The sequence below is a fragment of the Hyposmocoma kahamanoa genome, unplaced genomic scaffold (genome assembly GCF_003589595.1).
Source record: "Hyposmocoma kahamanoa isolate Upper Pololo Valley unplaced genomic scaffold, ASM358959v1 63, whole genome shotgun sequence".
In the NCBI taxonomy this organism is placed as follows: domain Eukaryota; kingdom Metazoa; phylum Arthropoda; class Insecta; order Lepidoptera; family Cosmopterigidae; genus Hyposmocoma; species Hyposmocoma kahamanoa.
The window spans coordinates 20,807,677-20,827,606 of record NW_020653851.1 but is presented as its reverse complement, the minus strand read 5'-3'; the positions used below and the strand labels follow the sequence as shown (position 1 = coordinate 20,827,606).

General features: G+C 37.8%; 1 protein-coding gene across 4 annotated transcripts in view; it reads right to left on the bottom strand.

The window, feature by feature from the left end:
* The window catches only part of LOC113230332 (protein lin-10-like), a 135,599-nt gene extending 116,067 nt beyond the window's left edge, over positions 1-19,532 (bottom strand). For all 4 annotated transcript variants that reach the window (XM_026464216.1, XM_026464217.1, XM_026464219.1 and 1 more), the window contains exon 1: positions 19,505-19,532. The gene's annotated coding sequence lies outside the window, so the exon portion shown is untranslated. The remainder of the gene's footprint in view (positions 1-19,504) is intronic.
* Between the last annotated feature and the right edge of the window lie 398 nt (positions 19,533-19,930).

Here is a 19,930-nt window from a genome sequence, read left to right as displayed (position 1 = left end):
GTCGTGTGCATTAATTTTCATTAGATAACTTTGATTAGCTAAGTTTCCACCTTATTCAACTTTGTAATAAAGGGTTTAACAATTTTAGCTTGAATTTATGCGTTTCGGAAAAAGCTCGTGGCAATATTGTCCTTAATTATTACCACATGAATGATAATAAATAAGATAAGACATTTACTTATTTATCATCATTTCATCCGACGTCCAGTGGACTTAGGCCTCCCCAAAATATCGCCACAATGGCCAGTCTTGTGCTGCTTTCATCCAGCGGATTCTCGCAACCTTCACCAGGTCATCGGTTCACCTTGTGCATGGTCTGCCCACTACGCGATCCCTACTCCAGAACTCTTTGGCCCCATCGGCTATATGTTCTGCGTGCAATACGCTCTTAGATGTATTGGCTGTTCGGATGCAATCGCTCAATAAGGGTTACTGCTGGATTAGCAGCGCTACAGTTCGTCAAGATCTGTAGCATCTGTATTGAACCAGAGGCAGTTGAACACAAAATTGATTATTACTTTTGTACATTGAGATTTTCTTATGTTGTAGGTACTATGTGATTGTGACTGTGTGGGATAAAGTGTTTGTTAATACGCGCTTGTGGTGAGTAAACGATTTATCTATCTTAAATTTTTTACATAGCGGTCGAATAAGTAGTTCTAAGAGGAAAATTGTCGGGCAACAACAGTTCAGAGTATAACGGTAAATGTAACGGTAAACCATCCATATTAAATCACAGAATCAGAAGCCGTACATGTTTAGCTGCACATTTTTTATTTACTATAGTTTTGAACTAACGAGCTTCAAAATATTGAACGTAGATATAGATTAAAGTAGAGAGTAGATATAGGTTAAAGTAATGAACTAACATAATCAAAATTAGATTAGAAACTTTTAAATAACGATGATAGAATTTTAACCTTCGTAGCAGTGAAAGCGTAAAATTGCTAAGTACTATGAACTTTGTCTGTGGAATAATTTATGAAAACTCGAGTAGGACACGGTCGAAAGTTTTTATTTTGAATTGCCGTCGTATATACGAAAATTTAAACAAAAAAGCGGTTGGAACTGAAAATATTTTATCGGATCTAAAGTCGCGTATATTTGTTTTTTCAAACAAACCAACGTTTCGGGCTCTTTACAGGTGTCATGGTCACGGCTGACTGTGAGTATTAGACATCAAATAGTCATGTCTTGTTTCATATTAAGGCAAAGCACCCTATTCTGAACTATGGTTACAAAAATAATTCTCTAAAAAATGTTAATAAAAAATAGTGTATACATAATTTAAATATGCACTCATGCTATCTATGTACTTCTGTTGCAGTGGCACGGAAATTAAAAATCACGGAACTCGTTTTCGACGTTTCGACGAAAGGTTATTTATTCATCTTTTTAAATATTAGCACATATACCCCATCAATTCGAGATCAAGTTAATGAATAATATCAGTACCTAGATACTTATCATAAGTTTTGAAAAAATCTTTATTACCTGGGTGCTACTTGATGTCTGATAAACAAATTTACTCAGGGTCACTTAACAATCAATACTGACGTTAAACCGTTGAAATATCCATTTAACGCATGAGAATAGACGCTATAGGTGTATTCTGCGACCCTTTCAAGGCCTTTGATTGTGTGCACCACAATATTATGGCCAAGAAACTTTACCATTATGGTATGGCGGGCTATGGCTATAATTTTATTAAAGTGTAATAGGGAACAATGAGTTGCTGTTGATCGTACGAGTCATCGGGATTTGCCGTTAGCAAAGGCGTCCCTCAAGAATCAATTTTAGGTTCATTTATGATCCTAAAATTGCACCTTGATTATGATATCACTGTAATTGTAAGACAGTACTATCTACTGGTGATACCTTGTTATTATTTAAAGTTCAAAGGCAGCAATGTGCCTATGACGATGATATGAGTAATTTTATTCCCAGTATTGGTTGACAATAAATTTTCTTTGATAAAAACAATAAAGTGCTTCTTAACGAAGAAAAAATGAGAAAAATAAACACAAAGATTGCAGTGGAAATTAATGACTGAATACTGTTGATAGATACACTAGCATTCTTAGGTATTACCAAGCCAAATTGCAATGACGTTCGCAAGTAAGTTATCAAAGGGGGAATTAAGTTGTCAAAGGGGCTCAGCTCGGTCAAAATAATTCGACAAATTTTTGACGAGGAATTTCCTGGATATTGGTTTATTTTAGCAATGTCCACAATTTGACAATATACAGCATTCTGCTTTGGGGACAAGCCACTGATATTCATAAAAACTTTGTTCTGCAGAAACGTGCGGTAAGGGCAATGAGAAAGTAGGCCCTAGATTGTCTCTGAGAGATAAATATAACGAAATTAACACTGACTGAAGTAACATAAAACCAAAAATAAAACTAAACAGGCCGATTTCGACAGTCGTCTTCACGAACTCACAAATTCATTTAAGGGTCAGGGGGCTTTTCTACACCTCGGTTAATATACAAAACTTAGCATATTTGAACTTCAATTCTATTGCATAACAAAATATCTTCACAAAATTCTATTAAAACTTTTCCACTTACTTACATGGCAAAATCTTGCTAGTTGATCTGAAAGGCTATCAGGTTGTTTCTGCTTACGCTATTTTTATTTACAATGTAAATGATAAAAACGAACAAGGTAACCTTCCTTATGCGTGAATGTTTAATCGTTTTCAGCCGACTTAAAAAAGGAGGAGGTTCTCAATTAGAGTGTATTTTTTATGTATGTTACGGGGTTTCTCCGGCTATTTGTGAACCGATACTGATGATTCATTATTGGTTCTATTTAAATTTGAAGAAAATATTCCACCTCTAAGGGTGGCAAACTAGGGAATGAATCCGGTTTTGCGCACTTTCCGGTAACCGATTTCAATAAAACTTGACAAATAGATGTAACTCCACGAACTTTTGAGATAGGTTTTTTTATAAAAAAAACTTATGACAATATCAGATCGTAATTGGCTTATCTATAAAATATGGCGAACTTGAATTTAAAATGTTCTACTGGGAATAAAACAATTTTTTTTATTTCAGATCTAAATCGCGTGTATTTGGTTTGTCAAACAAACCAACGTTTCGGGCTTTTTACAAGTGCCATGGTCACGGTTGACTGAGGTGGTACAGTCACCCCCCCGAAGGGGTTCCCGCCTTGTCGTGGCGGGGGGGCTCTAGTAGCCGTGGTCGATTTCATCCCACGGTGAAGCTAAGAGGAACCCACGGGGCCGGCCGATGGTGGTAGGCTGGCCCGAGGAGGAGGGCGTTCCGCGCGGGGCTCGTCTGGTCAGCGGGACCGCGCGGATGCGCGAGGAGGAGGGTCGCGGGGGGAGAGACGTGTCGGTGTGTCGTTGCCGCTCGTCCTGTCTTCCGCGTCCCTGGCGAGGCTGCACCGCTTTCAATGATGCAGTGGCGGCGGGGCCGCGGGGGAAGAGACGTGTCGGTGTGTCGTTGCCGCTCGTCCTATCCTCCGCGGCCGAACGTGGACGGTTGGCCCGTGGTGGGCGCTCCAAGGGACTCTCTTCGGAGAGTCTACGCGGAAGCGCGTTAGGTGTTGCGGCGGAGCCCGCCATCAGATCCGCCGCGGGGGCTGGGCGAGCAGCCACTGAACTTCACAGTTGAGTGGATGCTATCCTGGCCCCCCATGGCCCCTGGGTAGCGGACTCGGGGGAGTTCGTTGCCCAGTATAAGGGGCCCGGGATGGAAGGCTCGTCTGGTGTTCGGCGAGCCTCACATTCGGAGTCGGGGGACCGATGTGTCTCCCTTGTGTCTCGACCGATGTGTCTCTCCCTTCTCGGGGAGGGGCTGCGCAGGGCGCGACCAGCCGCTGGTGGGGGCGCGGACGAGTGCAACAGCGTACCCGTACCGCCACCTACAGCGGAGAGGAGGAACACTCCGGGGGTTTAGTGCGGTCGGGCTGCTCCCCTTCAGGGTTCAGCCCAGTCCCACATAACCCCGTCTCTGCCCCCGCAGGGCCGGGGTATCTGTAAGCAGATTCCCCCGGATTAACAAAAAAAGAAAAAAGATGGTACAGTCATCAACCACTTATGTCCAATGGTAATGCAAACCAATATAAAAGGGGGTAGTGAAAAATATGTAACAATCCTAAAAACCTAAGAACTCGATTCATCATAAACCCATTTATATATCCCACTGCTGGGCACGGGTTGCCTCTCAGGCGAGGGTTTAGGCTATAGTTTGCGACACTGACCCAATACATGTTGGGGACTTCACACGTTGGGTAGAATTTAATTACATTTCGCACATAAATTCCGAGAAACAGAGGTGCGAGCCCGCATTCGCACCCACCACGCCCTCTGCTTGAGAGGCGGTAGTTCAAAACATTAGGTTACCACGGCTTGTTCCACATGACAGTTGGCGCGCGTGAAAAATTACGTCACGACAGCTGGTACCTTTTTTTATTGTATACATTACGGGCGGAAATAAGGCACGTATAATATAAACACTTGAAACTCGAGAACCTATTAAGCTACCGTAAAAAGAATAACATGGGTGATAAGAGCACTGAAGTCGTTTTTGTTTTGACTAAAGTTATGATTGTAATTCGACGACTTTATATTCACTTTATTAAGAAACAAAACATACATAAAGATGACAAGCATTTAAATACCTATCGATTAACATTAGAATCATGTTAAAATAATGTGTAACCTTATAATTAACTAATTTTAAAATAAATAAAAAATAAACAGTCGCGGGTAGCGGCGAAAATCGCGAAAATTTGTGAAAATGGCATAAAAAATAAAAAAACATAAGTCGCGAGGAAGAAAATTGACGAATCCTATCAAAACTCACAATGAACGACCTAAAAATGTTTTAATACAACCTACATTAAATAAAGTTTTAAGTTTGAGTGATATTTTACTCCAAAAAGTCTTTTATTAAAGAATAAGTTTTTTTTCTCAAGGTGACCTCCGCTTTGACGACTTTTGTTTCCAATAAGATTGTGATTCCAACAGGATATCCAATGTAATGTTTTAATACCGTCACAAAAAGCACATCCTGACGATCGTTTTGTTGGTAATAACTAATAGGTAGAATTTAATGTCATCTAGCACAATTAAAGTCTTCATCAAACACCAAACGTCAACAATCCCACCAAGTATTTTTTTTCCACATTTTTTCTGATATAGGGACTTTACTAGGATATCGAGTATTTAACAGCAAAATACTAGTAAAAATTTGGTGTTAATACGTGTGGGAACACCAAAGTTATTTGTAAAACAATTCGCCAATCGGATACTGTTATTTACGGGTAGCTATAGATACTAGCGACGTATGGCCGTAAATGGCGATTGTAGTTATTGCTACCAGTAAGTGTTTCTCGCTCTTGTTTTATTTTCAAAACTTATAATGTCATGTAACTCCAGAGATATTTATTTAAGTTTATATGTTGGATTTTTTTGCTGATCTAAGAGGTTAGACTTTAGGAACCGTTTGGTACATATAATTCATTTTTTGACAATTTATTTGTGGATTGGATCCTTTGTGCTTAACTACATCCATTTGTTATCAATGTAAAAGTAACTATAGAACCAATGCTTACCGATAAAAGAAAAAACATCCGCAAGTCAAATTTCACACAGACTCCACTGAGATTATATTACAATTATGATAATATTTCTTATTCTGCTAAAATCTAGTTGCAATGGCAGTTGAGTCTCAACAAAGTGTCAGTGGAATGGCAGCGATGGCATTCATTCATTCAATTACTAGCGATCGATGCCTTACTAAATCTACCAAGGAAAATATTAAGCATATTATAATATTCATCTCGTTTAAGTAGCAATTTACCTACGGCATGGAAAGAAGACAATGTAAAGAGCAATGTTAGGAATAACATTGGCTAGCCATCAGTGGCTACTGACAAGCCACACTTAACTTTTAGCAGAATACCAAACGCACGAAATCCTGCTATTGACACACAACTGAGATGATTTAAAATTAGCAGACTTAAGACCCTGTTGTATACGATTTTGGGAATGTAGCAATCAGCAAACGAATGAGATTGACGAAATCGGAATGAAGGGCTTACGAAATAAGTCGAGGATTCATTTGAGAGTTACGTCGTCCTATTTTAAGAGATTTCAAATTCAGCGTAATTATTTATGTATGCTCATTGAAATGCAGCTGGTGTTTTTTGCCGTCAACACAGACATAGCAACGAGGCAAGGTCATTACTGGACCCTCGCCGCAGGTAATTGTGAGTGTTTACGTTATGAACGCGTTTTGAAATTAGTATGATCTGGGGGACGATGCGGTGTTTTTTACGAATTTAAAAATAAACCTTTATAAAACTTTTATGTATCCCGCTTCAACATATAACCAGACCAAGAAGTGCTTAATTATATTTGGTGACTTCTAAAGTATCGTAAAAAGATTATAGTAATAGACTAAGTTGTTATTTAATCAAAGAAAGAGAAATGGGGTCCCTACATTTATTTGACTCGAAAATCTCAATAGGAAGAAATTGATGGACTTTTTTCCATAGAACGATGAATTTCTAAGGGGTCTCCATTAATCCAAGTTACACCCACGTCACTCACCCACAAACCAAAAAACAGGTTTAATGTAATCTTCAATTTGCCCCAAACCAAATCAAATCTTACTCAGCGCTACCCTTTTTTCAATGGCATATCCGGAGACTTGAAATAACCGCGTAGTTTTTGCTTGCATTCGGCAAGGATGCGTGATTGGGGTGTGGTAATGTGGGAGATAGCACCGCCGTCAGAATTTTCAAAAATGACCAACGCCCCGGGCTTTTCATAGGATTGTCAGAACGGCTGGCAGCCGCAGTTGCCACACGCTTCTATTCGAGTGAATTCGAAAAAAATACCTCGAACCTGTGGAACTGGACACTAGTTGATATAAATCTCGCCCTAAGCTTTTAAATCGCTTACACAGAAAACTGTGTACATGATGAGTTTGTCATGCTCATAAAAATTGGTTTGTGTAGACCGGGTTTCGAATTACTAGTTGGGCTGTGGATCTTCTTATCGTATCAGGTATATGCCACACTATAATGCTCGCTGTCGAGGTAAAGGATTTGCCAACCGGTGTAAGGTGCTAGCCATTGTTCCCACGGGTTCGCCAGACGTACAGGAAAGGAATGGTACTTCGTGTCGGGCTCCTTTTGTGCAGCTGTGTATAATGATGATATAGAAGTGACGCCTATGACTGTCGATAGATTTAATGAGATCTGTGTCTGTTGTGATAAGAACACACACGTAATCTATGTTACTTGGAGAACAGATATGTCTGTTTTCGTTTTAACAAAATAAACACAACATAGGCGACTCAATATATCTGTATCTTTTTCATTAGAATAAGTAAATGTTTCGTAATACACGAACGTCGGCAGGACTACGGCAAAATGGCGACCAAAATTCGCGCTGTATAAACAAAAGCGAGACCTCCACATCCCCGTCCAATTTAAGCCGAAAAAAATGGTATAGAAGCAATTTTCCGACTTCCTCATTCGACAATAAACGAATCATCGAGGCGCCACATGCCTGTAGCCACAATTATGTTCTATCAACACCACGTGCGATGAGGTGATACCAAAGGCAAATTGTAATCATAGGATCTTTATATTATTGTTCTCCTGCCTCATGCAACTATCATTACGCAATTTTTTTTTCTCATATATATATATATATATATATATATATATATATATATATATATATATATATTGCTCATAGTCCCCTGACGTGTTATTCATTACGGAACACGGGATATAAAATTTCATTGAAATATCTGTAAACTAACAATCGTATCTGTAAACTAACTGATTTTTCCGTAAATAATGAAAATTTTGCGGAAGTTAATGATTTTTATGGGGCGAAGTTTAGTCAATCGTGTTCCAGGCCCCATAGTTCACTACCGGTATCCTTCGTGTTCATTATCAATTAAAAAACAAGTTGAATTCGTATTTTTAACCGACTCTCGGTTCTGTGCCACCTGTATCCAATTCAACCCCGCCACTTTCTTTATGTCCTCCTTCCAACTCATCTGCGTTCTCCCTCTGGGGTATATTTCTACCCAATGTCATCATTTGTAGACCGGCTTACACCAGGAGCCATGCTTTCGAGCAACGTGATCTGCTCATCGCCACTTTTAAGTTTCGTTACGCAGTTGATGACATCTGCGACTTTGCTTGTGAAGAAGTGACCTCCTTACATCGTCTTTATACCTTTTTATCGCCTTTCTCCGGTTCCTGGCCACTCAAATTTAAATTTCGAATTGTTCCATAGCTGTTTTGCCTCACATTCCGATTTTGTTTGCGGAGCTGGTTAAAATTCAATAGCGTCTAATTTTGATCCCTTTACTAACTTTATAATCACTAGTAATCTAAATCATGGGCGAATTTTAATAAGTTTATAGCCACTACAGCCTTATCATGTACCTATGAATACGTATCTGTAATTCAGTATATCTCTGCCCTTTGGGCTAAGTGTACTTAATATCTTTATATTTATCATCATTAAGTTAGGAAGTGTTTTATAATAATGTACCTGTTTTCTATATATACCTTTTCTTGTTACAGCCTTACTTCTTCTTACTTTTCTTCTCTTTAACCGACTTTAAATAAATGTGTGGAGCTGAAATTTTCTGTTTTCTGCCGTGAACCTGGTCACGGCTTGTTAGGGTTACAACCCCTTCATGCTTTCCTGGTTGAGCCACATATTTCTAGGTATTGCTATGTTATCGGTATGTGCATCTATGGCCGTACGGTTACCAAGCTGGACTGCCACGCAGAGGTCGATTTCCGGCCCGGGAGAAATATTTGCACTGGCTACATTTATTTCTCTCGTGAGTTTGGGTGTAATTTGTGTGGTATTTGTGTGTTTCCATGGCACCGGTGATACAGGGTTTCCCTAGTGCGAGGCTATGAGTGTGTGTGTTATGAGTGAGTGTTAAGAGTACGTACCCGCTACAGAGACTCGAACTGTCAACTTTCAATTGAAAAGCAACCGTTCTCCTTTAGGCTACCACCGCCGAACAACATGATGAGCTACAGCTATAATACATGCTGTTATTTAAATCACTATTCTTTATTGAAATACTATGAATTTCAATTAATAATAATATTAAATTCTGTGAGAACCAAAACAAATGCCAGAACCTTAAATCTGCAAATTTTTTTCTAACCACTGGTCATTGCAATTCCATTAAGATTTCACTGAGATTATATTGCAGTTATAATATATAATAATATTTGTTATTCTGCTAAAAACATACAAACGATCGATGTTACTTATGTTAATGTTTATCTCGTTTATGCCACAAACCGGTCTTCAAATTAAATGTATTTTTTGGTCAATACAATAACTTCTGATTGTCTATACACGTAGTTTCAATTAAAGCGAATTTTTATTCATTTTACGAACAATAGAAGACTATAAATAACGAGCAAAGCGTATTTGTTTAAATTCTCCCTTTATGTCTTCATTTGCATTATTTTGTAACACCCTTTACGTCACGAGAGGGTACTACTACATATATACGAATACGTTGAGCGCCGGATGTAGAAGTACACGGGTAATTGATTTAGCTGATTCCCTTTTGTGCCGAGGCGGACGTATTTATACGATCGCGATTCAGATTACACAATGAAAAATGAATGATTTCCGAGACATAAAATAACAACAAATTTACGGAAATCCAAAATATGGCATCGATTATGATGGAACAAACCATTTCGTAAGAGTTCGTCCAGGCCACCTTACCTATTTCTGTCGCCAAGCAGTAATGTCAGCATTACTATGTTCCGGTTTTGAAGCGTAAGGGTGCTGGTGAAATTAAAGGCCCATAGGACTTGTCAACTCATGTCTCAGGGTCACGGGCGTAGTGGTAGTGCCCCTCAGATCTTTACAATTTAAAAACGAACTAGGCGCACGAAGTGTTAGTCCCGTCACTTTGTTGTAAAAAAAAAATTAGGATTGGTTTGTGTTAACTGAAAATTAGTACTTGGAATAGAATGAGTTTTCCAGCAAATATCGAGTTAGTGACCTAAGTGACGGTACGGACAAGTCATGAGCCTGGTGGTAAGAGACACGCCTATCAGTAGCAGTTTCAATGCCACACATGTAAGTGTTTGGTGTAATTTAATTTTTTATTTGCAATTTCACCAAATCTGTAGATTTCTTGCAGTAAACAATGGAAGTTAAGGAGTAGGTCATATTTTTCGTTATAAACAAAAACTTTTTTACAAAAAAGTGTCAACAAAATGTGGGACGTGGCCAGCTACAAGTTTATTTTGCAAACAAAATTGTTTTGGAACTGCTTCAACTTTACTAAGTTGCAGAAATGGATAAGATGGCAGTATTTCCCTGGTCGAGTACATACACATTGAGCTCTACAGCTTCGAAAATTTATTCTACTTATTATATTATGTTTATTATAATTATTATTATCATAAATCAATATTAAGTTCAATTATAAAATGTTAAATAAAAAGACAAAGACGATAGGATTCAATGTCCTATATCCATTGACTTACTAAAATAGGTCAATACTTATATTATTGCATGATTTCTAGTATTCTAAAGCAACGTTTGTAAAAAATATTTAACTTCTGTAGTATGGACTTAAGGTCCTTTACCTCTCACCTACAGATATCTGTCAGTATTCCAGTACTTCCGTATTTAGTATAAAAAAATATTCAACACGGAAAAACGTGATGACGCACGTGTACAACTCTCATTGCGTCACCACATTTCGATTTACGGCCCCTGCTTTACTTCCGCCATTGGCGGCGAACTCGCCCCCTTCCCTCGGGTACATTATTTCGATAATTATCAAATACTGTGCCTCACATGCGGGATGAATTATCACCCCTATTATTTTCGAGAGGGGACAAACACGAATGCACCGCTATTATGATCTCAATTGAAAATTTTTCGCTAGCTTGCACATATTCATCAGGGCGCAGGAAAGTTATTTATATGTCTACAGAATTTTTTACGAGAGCATTCATTATGCCTCGTTGAAGCGTCCTTGCCAGTAAACTGGCAGCTACTTTAGCTAAAGAGTAAGTTTCGTAATTCAAAAGGAACACGTAGCCAGTCCTTCCGGTGTACCGCGTAGCAACGCCTTTAGGGCGCAAACCTCATGAAATTTTCTACTTTTGTCTTCTATAAGCATATTTAGTATATTATTTCCATAAATATTTGTTAATATTCTCGTAAAAAGGCTAATGCTACTGTCAATATTTTTAAATAAGGCTTAGTTTTACTGCTAAAGCTCCCTGTGAAAGGTTTGTCCAGAGACGTACTACCACCTTACCTATTGCTGCCGTCTCGCAGTAATGTTAGCATTATTGCGTTCCGATTTGGAAGGATAAGGGTGCTGGTGAAATTACAGGCACATGGGACTTATTAGTCTCAGGGTGACGGGCGCTATGGCAGTGCCCCTCAGACGATTTAAAGCTCTGAGTGACACTGCAACTGTTATGCACAGGCGTGTAGCTTACCATCAGGCGAACAACTTGTTCGTCTGGTCACTTGATATTATAAAAAAGTATTTTTTATAATTCAAGTCACTTTCCATCAGGTGAGATGACACCAAGTGACGGGACGAACCAGTGGTGCGCCTGGTGGTGAGCGACATGCCTATCCATTAGACATTTAAGACGATTTAGATCTGAAGGGCACTGCCCCTGAGACTGTCACCATTAGACATAAGTAGACAAGTCCCTTGAATATTTAGAATTTATTTATATGTAAATTCTATACCTAAGTTAAAGAAAATTAATTATAATCGACATCCATGTCTCAAAAAATATCGGTATTCTCACTTCATAAACAGCTGTGATAATATACTAAGAAACTACATCCTTACACAGTTTATTATAAATGCAAGATAAAAATGATGATATTCTATTATTTGTATGCATCTATCTCCGCGAGCTAGACAGGAGACTGCGACTTGGAAATTGTAGATACAATGGCAGCACCAAATTTGTTTTTATTATGAATAAATTGTATGAGTGCGTCTGAAGAATGCGCCGGGATTTCTCGGAACTGATTATATAATCAATATGCGTATAATTTATAGAAATTTTAGTACATTGGCGACAAATTACTATTTATTTGCAATAAATTATTGTCATGAAAATAACATTGTGATTGTGCTTCTATAAGTACTTACGTAAAGTAGGTGCGCTCTCTTAGGTTTAGGCGCAACTATTTGTATAGCATTTAGTACAAATAGTGGATACAAAAGTGAGGGTACCCGATTGTACGTTAGCTATAGCAATTTAAAAAATAAACATATGACATCCTATATTCGGAATGACTAGAAAATAAATGGTAAAAAAATATAGGCGTTGACGAATAGGATATGTCCATACTAAGAAAACTTTAACACACTTTAGGTATATAAATATGCATTGTGTTGATTATCCATTCTAAATGTATAAATAAAACAATCGACGAACAAATTAAGGACTTATTAACAATATGAACCTTCTATATTCATAGCGAATTGTCGGTGAATCGGTTTATAAAAGAATTTAATTAACAAATAAATGTCACAGGCATCAACTACAGTCACAAATTGTGAAAATCTAAAAAGTGGGGAGGTCGAAAACAGCTATGAATTTGCCAATCACACTGTTCGACTGCGACAAATTTTACAAATAATTATTACGAGGTCATGAGAATCATCATTCCTCAAATTTCATCAAAGACATCGAGCTAAATACACCATATCAACGCTTTTTGTGGAGAGAGTCATTAAAAGAAAGAATACAAGAATATGAACGAACTATAGTCTCGTACGGCACAGCATCAGCTCCATATTTAGCGACCAGGACTTTACAAAAACTTCCCAGAAGTCAGTAAAGTCGCTCTGCAAGATTTTTTATGTAGGAGACATATTATCTGGGGCACATGACGTAAATTCAGCGAAGCAACTACAAACAGACCTAATAAACATGCTACGTACAGGAGGTTTTAATTTGAGGAAATGGTCATCAAACAACACTGAATTGTTAGACAACATCCCTGATCAATCAGATATTGACGACAAAACAATGAAGTTGCCATTAGAAGAAAGCAGAAAGTCACTGGGAATATTATGAGTATTACGGTCACCAATAGAAGACAGTTTTTGTTATAATATAAGAATAAATAACAACGGAAATCCAAGGAAAGGATTAAGGGCGCGTTCAAATTAGCCGCGCGACTGTCACTTTTCATACTATCAGAAGTAGCCAAATTATTCGATCTATTGGGATGGTTAGCACCTGTGCTCGCAATTGAAATTTGATCCTACAAACAACAACAGGAGAAGGAAACACACGGTCTGCCCTTCAGTAATTTACAGGACCAAACTTGCAGGAAATTTTTTCTGTTTCCTAGGGAACTACTTATATAACAAACTCAATAACATTCTAGCTTTTTACTCAGTAACAAGAATAGAATGTAGGAATAAAATCACAAACTGGTTATTAAATCTAAATTATCAATCCACAGAAAACTTATTACAAACTGTTTGATCTCGATTATACAAAAATTGCTGCTGAAACACGTACACACACACACACACAAACACACACATACTCACACACGCACACAAGCACGCCAACGCCAGGACGCACTAGCACATCATCACACATTTAATCATACCCAGTCTTCTTGGTTATTAGTCTCGTAAAAATATTCTTTTATTTCTTTTATTCTTATTGTTTTTTAATTTTTAACTGTTTTTTCCCTCAGTATAATTATAAATGATCAACATATCATGTTACACTATAACTATTAAATGAAACCTGTAGTTTTCAGTCGGGTGAGAGCCTGGAGTTCTGTCACACAGGTTAATTCCTAGTATAGACTCCAGCCTCTTACAAAGGTATCTTAATTAGATTCTTTTATTAAGTCTAAATTCATTATGTTGTGTATAAATAAGGATCACCTTTGTAAGAAGAAATAAATAAATAAATAAATAAAAAATAAATAAATAAATATTGACGACAAAACAATGAAGTTGCCATTAGAAGAAAGCAGAAAGTCACTGGGAATATTATGAGTATTACGGTCACCAATAGAAGACAGTTTTTGTTATAATATAAGAATAAATAACAACGAAAATCCAAGGAAAGGATTAAGGGCACGTTCAAATTAGCTGCGCGACTGTCACTTTTCATACTATCAGAAGTAACCAAATTATTCGATCTATTGGGATGGTTAGCACCCGTGCTCGTAACAATGAAACTAATCATGCAAGAACTATGGACGAAAGGTTCAGAATGGGATCAGTTCAGCTTGTAGATGAAGAACCCACTTATACGTCTCACTGTTGGGCCGGAGAGAAGACCCATGTCTTCTCTCCGGTGAGGGTTTAGGCCTCCACGCTTGCCTAAGGCGGGTTCGGGACTTCACACTTTTCTCCGAGGATCGTGAACTTTCTTTGACGAGTAGGTTTCATCACGATGTTTTTCTTCACCGGAAAACCTAAATTTCGTACATAAATTCCGCAAAATTCAGATGTGTTTTGATGAAATTACATGAGACTTGTAAACTTATGTCTCAGGGTGTCGGTGTGTGTGGCGGTGCTGGCAATCTTTACGAGTTAAAGTTCTAAGTAACGCAGTAACTGTTATGGGCAGGCGGTGGCTTACTACCAGGCGCACGACTTGCTCTTCCCGTCACTTGGTATTTTGAATCCACGGATTTGAATCCAGTGCCTGTGCATGAGAGGCGATAGGTTTTAATAAATAAGAATATTGATCCTTAATTAGTAATAGAAAGATCGAACATTCAGAAAAAAATCCTTCGATCCGGCCGGATTCGAACCGACGTCTTCTAGCATACCGTGTAAGACGCTATTCCAACTAAGCCACGGAACGAACCAGCGGACCTCACGAATTTTTCTTCTTGTTGTCTTATCTTTGTATTTGGTTTTTTCAACGATTTTTTAGCGTTTATATAAAACAATTGAATATCAATTCAATAAAATTTAAATATTGATCCTTAATTAATGAAACATTTTGGTTCATTATAATATGAGTGGTAACGAGCGAGTGGGTGTAATTAAGATATGACCACAGATCGCGTGCATCCAGGCTAAATTCAACGCCACACGCAACTCGTTGTTCAGCCTGGGCCAAAAATAACCCACAAGTCTCGGCCTGCGGGCCCCACACGTCACAACTACAACACTTTGGTAATCGATTAATCGATTACCCGAAAAAGAATTACAAAATATGGTGACACTTGCTATTTTCAGCAGTGTATTTTCGTACAAGTCCTATCTTAAAGCACTGAAGCATATTAATTAGGGTCACGTATACTTAGCTATATGAGCCAGCAGACACTTAAAAACATTGACTTTAAACAAGTAAGCCGTTCGAGATACTTGACGGAATCAATCACAAGCTTATTAACATGGTTGTTGCAAATAATTGCTCTTAAAAGACTCAAGATTTGTTACAAGAAAACAATTATTAATACAAAGATCGAATACTTAGAAAAAATTAGTAGCAGTAGAGCTCCTTGTGAAAGAATTCATCCAGTGAAGTACTGCCACCTTACCTATTTCTGCCGCCAAGCAGTAATTGTGTTCCGGTTTTGAAGGGTAAGGGTGCTAGTGAAGTTACAGGCACATGGGACTTGTCAACAAATGTTTCAGAGTGACGGGCGCAGTGGCAGTGCCCCTCAGATCTTTGCGATTTAAATCTGTGAGTAGCACCACAACTGTTATGGACAGGCATAGCTTACCATCAGACGCACAACTTGTACGTCCCGTCACTTGATATGATACAAAAAAAAATCCTTCGTTCTTGTTTTTTAATTGTTCGATGTTTGTATTAATAATTATAACAAACCAGTGGAGTAATTTCACAAAAAATAACTGAATGTCATGTTTGTGAAACATGACAAACAAAACAAGTTACATGGTCACCATTGTTCAGTAGAGTATGTAGTTTGAGAGCAGATTCTACAACTACATCTAATTCACCATTAATTACTCTTTCATGTGATCAAAGAGCCTATCGGAAAGAAAACCGCATTTCGTAGACAAAACGTAGACTGCGGTACCACCCTTATTTTGTGGCTATTTCAAGGATTCCCATTAATAATAATAATTAATAATAATAATTCCACATTAATAAATTTTATTTTTTATAATGTTTCATGACAGTTACTGTTTCATAACAGTTGCAGTAGTGTTACAAGGAGCTCTACTGCTACATTTATATGGCGAACGGCTATGGAGTGGAATTCCCTGCCTGCAGACTTGTTCCCTGAACGGTATAACTTGGACCTTTTCAAGGCAATAGTGAATAGGCATTATTTAAGTATGCATGCTCCATTATCGACCTGATCGTCGCTTTCCGTCAGGTGAGATGCATGATTTGAAGTGAGAGTACGAACAATTCGTATGCCTGATAGTAAGCGACACGCATGTCAATAACAGTGGCAGTCCACTGAGATCTTTAAATCGCAAAGATCTGAGGGGTACCGTCACTGCGCCCGTCACCCTAAGTTGACAAGTCCCAAGTACCCTTCAAAACCGGCAGAAATAGATAAGGTGGCAGTAATTCCCTGGTTCATACTTTACACAAGAAGCTCTACTACTGCCAGGTCAAATGCGCTATATCTTTATATACTCGTATAAAAAAAACCTTTCAATAAATCAGGAACAAATCCACTACACCCTCGACGACGACAGAGGCCAGGCCATAATTAACCCCATCGAAATCAATTACAACAAATCTACTAACACTCTGTTTTTCCTCGAATCCTAAAGCCGTTTTTGTGCCAATAAAACTTAATTCGCCATTGAACTGTCGGTAGGTCTTTGATATACACTGAAAAACATTAACTTTAATCAAGTTAGCCAATCAAGATTGCTTAAAATGGTTACTGCAAACATTTTGCATGATACACTCGAGAACATGTTACAAGAAAATAAAAAACATCTTGTTCAATCCATTGACTTACAAATAAATGGACGACGGGTCTAATACAAAAACCACGAAAAAAATGTCCCAAGTCAACCTATTTAAACGTAGTGACATGTAAAGGAGTATGAAAAAGGTAAAACGTTGAATTTAAATTGTAATGTCATCGCAGTACTGTCTAATTTTGCTTGCTTCGCTGTCAGTCGAACAAACGAAGACTAAAGCGTGAATGACGCTCTGTATACGATTTTAACGCCCTATAAGTTCGGACACTTTTTAGCGCGGACCCGACGTCCATATAGTTGTAATGGTTCAATCACATTGTTTTCATTTTTCAGCGTAACCGATATTTTTGTGCAAGTTAATCTTTCAGTAAACTCAACATAATAGTAGTTTATGTGACTGTTACATAATGAAAAGCATTAAAATACGAGTGTGGGTTTCAGAAACATCACACGAGTATTATATTGTTTAATTATGTACAGTTACATACACTGCTTTATCTATACACATATTATAAGCTCTCTATACCTATTATAGTACTGTACACAGAACTATACTCACTTTCAAAAAAAGAACGTCGTATTTGTCCCATTTAAAATATCAATTAGGACGCTACTCAAACGCTCTAATGCCTCCTGATTGGTTAAATTGGCCTAAAAGTCTTGCAACCGGGATATAAATATTTATAAAAAAAATATTAGCTAAAATATATACGGTACTTGGCCAGGTATATTCTATTACTTCTGTTTTTTGTTTTGTAGCGTTTATTTGGCTTTCCTCTAAATATATAAAGAAGCTGTGCGATAGAACCTTTGCCTACCCTAATAAATGAATTAAAATTTATTAAAAAAAAATACGTTTGTTGTCATGCATTGTCAACAAGATATACATTAAATATTGGTTCTATTTCAATATTATATTTACTCGTAAAAAAGTATTGTATGCAATCATTATTAGGTGTTTAAATCTCTGAATCCCTCATTATGCAACGTTATACAAAATACTATTAATGTTGTCGTCCCGCTATTGCTGCCGAAGGTGGATACATCAGAACAGATGATAGATAATACACACATCGAGTTCTAACTTTTGAAGTACAGGAATGAACTAATAATAGCTAAGTAATAGATTCCAGGGCGCAGGGGAGTTTACTCTGATTTCATTAATAGGTCAATGAGTCTACATCCCAATGAAGTTGGGCATTCCATCTGTTAACTTATCCAATCGATTCGATGTAGAAAGGAACCAATGAATAATCACCGCACTTAATTAAGATGTTCCTTTATTCCTTTATTTTTAATATAATAACACGACCCCGTCCGAAGGCTCTCGCCGTCACACTTAGTGTTGTCAATTCTTTTTTTTTAATTCAGTAACCAAACAAAATCGACAACATTTTTTTTAATGGTAATTATTGTAAGTAGTGCTAAGCGTTTAAAAGTAAATAATAGATTCAATAATAGGTTTTTCCAACACATCTGGTCTGGATCTTATGGCATCCATGATTTTTGATTTTTCCTATTTCCCTTTTTGGATGTACATTGGCCTATGTAAGAAAATTTTTTAAATGGAAATGAAAGTATTGTGTCGGTCCTAAATGGGGTATTTTTGTTTTTTCAAACAAACCAATGTTTCAGGATTTACCATCTCAGTCGGCCGTGACCATGCGACCCGTAAAGAGCCCAAAACGCTGGTTTGTTTGAAAAAACAAATGTACGAGATATGGATGCGAAAAAATACTTTCATTTCCAATCGTGAAAACCTAAAAACTCGATAAGAAATTTCAAATTTAAGCTATGGAGAGTTTACTAGAGCGACCGACCTTAGCTTTCGAATTTAAGAAAAACCGGTAGCCGGTATAAAATATTTATCTAAAGTATCTCTAAAGGACCTTGATCGAAGAGGAGCTGCGTTTCCAAGGACAAGGGCTCAATAACGTTGTATATACATACTTAGATTGTTTGGGTAGACAAAATATCACACTCGTATGTCTAATACTGCAATAGCATACTAGTCAAGACAATTAAAATGGCATATTTGTTTTAAATCAATCGTGACAGCCATATTATAACTGATCGCATAATCAATTGTATTTAAAATTTTAATCCTTCAATAACAACTTTGACTGCCTCTTTGGCCGAACAGTTACCATGCTGGTCTGCCACGCGAAGGTTCAGGGTTCGATACATTAATTTCTCTGGTCAATTTGGGTGTAATTTGTGGTTGTCTTATGTGTGTCCATGGCACCCGCGAAACAGGTTTTCCCCAGTGCGGGGCCATGAGTGCGTGCTTTTAAAAAAAAATAAAATCATCCATATTAAATAAATAACTATCTATCATTACATGCTATACATTGGTTACGTCAGTGGCAGAAAATAGGCATCAAAAGAATATTGTTGTAATGAAAAAGGTAAATAGTGTCTATTACGAAATTTTAGCAGCACCGAAGTAGGGCTGGATTTCAATCTATTAATATATAAACTGACAGGTAGCGGTCAATTGTCACTACATGGTTTACTGAGGACTCGACGTCACGACTTACATTCCATAAGTATCCCGGATAGGTGGCTCAAGCGATCATCCTTACACTTTTCACTTCATAAACACCGTAGTTAGCACTTGCCAATAGGAAGGGTTTCGGTTTGCGTTATCAGTACAACGTCACTGCAGTGCTACGAAACTGCGATGCTACGCCCGACGGTGGCGACGCCTGGCGGGCGACTGCGGTGCGGAGGGTCCCGACCTCACGCATGCGCTCTAGCGAGGGATGAGTTCTCTTTATGGTGTCAAACCTCTTTTCTATACGCAATACTTATAATATTCGGTGACTGATTTGATTTTAACATACTAAGTAGATATTATGTAAACGAAAAGAGCTTTGAAACAATGGATCTTTGTATGAAATTGTTCATTGTACATAAAGTACATAAAGGCGCAGGTAAGCATTATAAACAATGTAATAAAGAAG